Source organism: Trachymyrmex septentrionalis, unplaced genomic scaffold (assembly GCF_001594115.1).
Source record: "Trachymyrmex septentrionalis isolate Tsep2-gDNA-1 unplaced genomic scaffold, Tsep1.0 scaffold11, whole genome shotgun sequence".
Classification (NCBI taxonomy): domain Eukaryota; kingdom Metazoa; phylum Arthropoda; class Insecta; order Hymenoptera; family Formicidae; genus Trachymyrmex; species Trachymyrmex septentrionalis.
Genome location: NW_017304228.1, coordinates 3392484 through 3397227, shown reverse-complemented (window position 1 = coordinate 3397227; position 4744 = coordinate 3392484).

Here is a 4744-nt window from a genome sequence, read left to right as displayed (position 1 = left end):
ATTAGATGAGCTTCCATAAAATCGTTAATCGTCGGTACGTCGGCTCGGATGACTGCTATGCACGCTTTAATCCCGGTTCGGTATTCACATCGGTTTCGAAGCCATATCCGCACTGCGGTGAAATCAACCGCGGACAACGCGTTCGCGAGAGTAGCGCGTCTTATAGTCGTTCAGGGGATTGTTGCAACGAACGAGTTTCACAGAGCGGTGCTTCGAACAAAAATATTGGCGTTAGTTGTAACAAACAACTTTCGGGCTTGTTTCGCTGAACGGAGCTGTGTACCTAAAAAGAGGGTTCAAGAACTCCGTTCTCTAATAAGGGAAAGTCTAGAAGTGGAAACGCGCTTTTCAAATGCAGTTTGTTGCAAAAGATAGTTTTTCGTACATATTAAGAATTTTAAATCCTAGCTTCAAACGCTCTTTAACTAAAAAAAAAAAAATTTTTGATGTTATTGAATTAATTAACATTTACTTAGCAAGATAACAGACAAAGAAAAGAGGAAATAATTTATTATAATTCAGAATTAATCAACTTTTCCTATGCATAGACGATATAAATATATATTTTGATATAAAAGAACGATGGTAACTTAATCTCTTGAGTTAAATAACATTTTGTGATTTTTAACTCCCAAGTGTGTCAAAATGTAAATCAATTGATTTCTACAGTTTCAAAATAAATAACATTCATATTAACATATGCACTTAGTATGTAAATAATAAGCTTGAATTAAATAATACATTTTCTTGAGTTAAATTGTTATTTAACTTCATTGTTCTAGTTAATAACAAAAATACAAGGACTCTTCGTATATAAATAACAAAAATACAAATTTTAATTAAATTAATGACATATTAAGTAAAAGCAATGACGACCCACAGAAATGATTAAAAATAACTTAAATTGAGTATAATTTGACATTATAAATTTAACTTATGAATTTAATTTTCGGATTAATGCAAACCTGAGTACGTTGCTGTCTGCTGCATTGTCGAAGTGGTGGATGAAAAAGCATTAATCCGAATTGTATTTATATCAACTATGTATCGGAAAAAAAGTCAATCGGTTCTGGACCAATCTTTTGCAACAAACCGCATTTCAAAAGCGCGTTTCTATTTCTGGTTCTTCTCTTGTGAATTACATGAAATCGACGTTTTCTCTACGAAAATGGGCATAGATGTTTTTTTTCGAAATTTTGCGTACTCAAACATCGGTGGTGGAACAAAAGGCGGACGAAAAGAAACAGAGAACAATTTTAAAAGGAAATTTAAAGGGTTTTGTGGCCAAAAGAAAGGAAGATTTAATTAGCTTTGATTTCAACTTTTTATATTAAGTGAAATGTTCACTTGCATCTAGCCTGTGGTAAATATTTTATAATTCTCATGTAAAATTTCCACTGTAATTGGACGAAAAATCAAGCAAATAGCGTACTCAAATAAAATGCGAATTTTCTCTCAGAAAGGAACGGTCAGTTTGCAATTTTCTGCTGGTGGTTGTCTAATCTATTGAAAACAACAACGAGTGAGGAGAATGTTTCTGTTTCTCATTAGCGACTCCATTAGCGGAATGCTAGCGCACGATATTAGGGCGCAATGTAAATTGGCAGGATTAAATGCATCGGACGATTGCATCAATCTCATTAAATGCCGTGCATAATGTTTGGCAAGAGAGGGAGGGTGAAAGAGAGAGCGAATCGAGCGGAGGTGGTCGGGGTTAGTAACGATGTTTGGGGATGCTCTGATAATTATTGAATCCCTCGACGTTGTTTGCGTCAGGCAAATCGAAAATAATAGAATATTCGAGCATTTACCCGACTACATACCCGCGTCTTCCGCTCTCGAAACGCAGTTTTTCGCTGAAATTCTATGCATGACGCGACATTATGTAAAATTCGTAAAGTTGTCTTCCCATAGGAATCAACTTGTGAATCAAAAACCAATGTGTGTGTGATCCAAATATTTTGGTTTCATTACATTCTTTTATAAGGTTTCTATTTCTCAACCTGAATAGTGATCCTTAAGTATTTTTATTGCTGAAAAAGAAAACAAAATTTAAAAAGTCCCACAAATTTTGAAAAATCAAGGACTTTATGTTTTAAAAAACTTTACAAATTTAACAAATTTACAATTTTTTTCTTTCACTTTATAGAGCAAAATACATATAAATCACAATTCAGATGTTGGGAAGACTTTGTAAATCAGTGTAATCTTTTATCATCAAATATTGCCAATAAGTTTTATTATTTTAATATATTATAAAATTGTATCAAATAATAAAAGGGGCTTCATACCATCACCATCATTTATTTTCATATACAGTAAAAAAATATTTAAATTTTTTACAGCTACATATTATATATTTTATTGCGAATTTGTATTATTACATAAGAAATTCAAAGCAGAGTTTATAAAAATTGAAGAATAATGGAATTTTTTGAAAAATATATCCTTTATCAGTGTAAAAAGATCTACAAAAAGCTATTACCTGTTGAAAAATAAAATGTTGACTAAAATTTGTTTAGTGCTATTAAAATATTTTCCTATAATGATAATGTTAATTATAATATTGTATAAAATTTCATTTTTATGTAGATAATAAAGCAACAACTTCTAAAACGCTTATTTTCGATTGTAGGGAGGGAAAGTTAGAAAGCAAAACGCGCGCGCGTATATATATTTTGCAATGTTTGAATAACCATTTTCATTCTTTAATACCGTCCGTCCGTTCCGCTCTTCTCTTTGCCATCAGCTTTGCTTAATCTGATTATTGCATGCATTCCATAGCTTCGCATATAGCGGGATCATAAAAGCAAACAGAAATATGTAGGAGCAAAATATATGATTGAAATATTCGTCTGGCAATACAGGTAAAATAATTTCTAAAAAATCACTGTCGCGAAATTCGAATGATTTTCTGATGTGATGTCATCATTTGCATTTGAATGATTTTTTTAACAACACTCTAAACAAAAATAAATATTTATTCTTCCGCTGACCGCGATATAGCGGATAACAAACAATTGATATTCCGATTGACAATATAATTATATTAATATACTTAATTCAAAGCTATGATTTTTTCAAAACTATAAAAATTTCAGTTAATATGTTGGGGCTTTGAATAGTTCTCGGAATACAATCTTTCACACAACATTTTGCATAATTTATCGAATTGAAGAGTACGATCTAATTCACTGCGTGTTTAACTCTTTATGGACCGGCGACCTCTTTGGGACCATCTCCTTCTATTTTGTACATAGTTCGCTTAATTTTTATGAAATTTATGGTAATTTGATAATTATGGCGAACAGAATTAAAAAAAAGATCTCATTTTTCAGTTATTATAAAATACGATTTTTGGAAATTTTTAATTGCGAAATAACATCCAGTTTCCAATTTCGCGTTATTTGAAGCTCCTCAATGCTACACAAACAGTTAGTACTGATTTTCGAATTGACTTTCAAACTCTGACTATGAGTCTTGTAACATTAGATCCTCTCTCATTCGATGTTACGACCCTTTTGAAATTCAACGTTTTCAGACTACATAAAACTCAGCGATATCAAGAATCTCCTAAAATCGAGTTTTACGATCAGATTATTTTTTTTTAATTTGAATTTTAGAATTCTGAGATTAGAATAAAAATCAGTGATCGCAAAAATCTTTAAAAAACAAGGCCTTCTATAATTTGTTTTGTTAGAAAGCTTTAGTTTTCAAAAAGTTCAGTTCGCGAAAATTGACATTGCAAAATTCAGGAAATTTAAAATTGATTTCAGATTATTTTTTTTAATTCCTAGAACAGGGTAGAGTAGATTGCTCGTATCCTGTTGTTTTTCCATCGACAGTCGCACACTCCCTCGACGTTAGACTTTGAATTATCACGGAATTCCCGTCGTTAGACACGAGATTAACGATTGGACTTCATCAGGATTGTACACACGTGATTTGTGACCGCGGGGCATCTAAATCAGATCTGATTGCTGTTCACAATGAGCTTATTATCTCTAAGAAGCTAGAGAAATCTTAATGGCTAGACCCGATATTAACACTACTTCATATACGCTATATATATGTATACGCTGCGCTCGTAGGTACAGTATGGCTCCTAATGTGATAATCGCTAAGTATCCTAAATGGCCTAAATACTTGTCGGTGAAAAATGAGAATGCACCGCTCGCACGTGGTGCGAGACCGCGCTATACTCGCAGTTGTTGTGCGCACTGACAATAATATCTTCACGGTGTACCAACCCACCGAGAGGTCAACGAAAGTCGATCGAGCCTCTCTCTTCTGAGAACCTTGAAACGGAGACACTGTCGCCCGATGAAGTGCCACAAAGTTGTCCGAGAGGATCCTTGAGTAGGCGTGAAACATGCGATACTTAAAGGTGCCATTTCATTTGAGATGCTGGGTGTTTTTTCCATCAATATTTTAACACAGACGTACACAAGAAATGCACAAAATGTAATATTGTGCACAGTTTCGGATAGATTAAATCCATATAACACAGACATGTCCAATAGACATTTTGGAGAACATCAGAATGTCCCAACGTTTTGAGAACATTCGCAGGAACATCGCTGGGATAAAGTGTGCTTTTTTTCGCTCGTATTGAATAAAAAAAAATTAAAATTAAAAAAAAAATTTTTTAAAACCACAAAAATACCGGCTATTCAACGTCCTCCAATTTCAATTATTAGTAGCCATGATTAGTAACATGCAATTATTATCAGAAAACATAAAT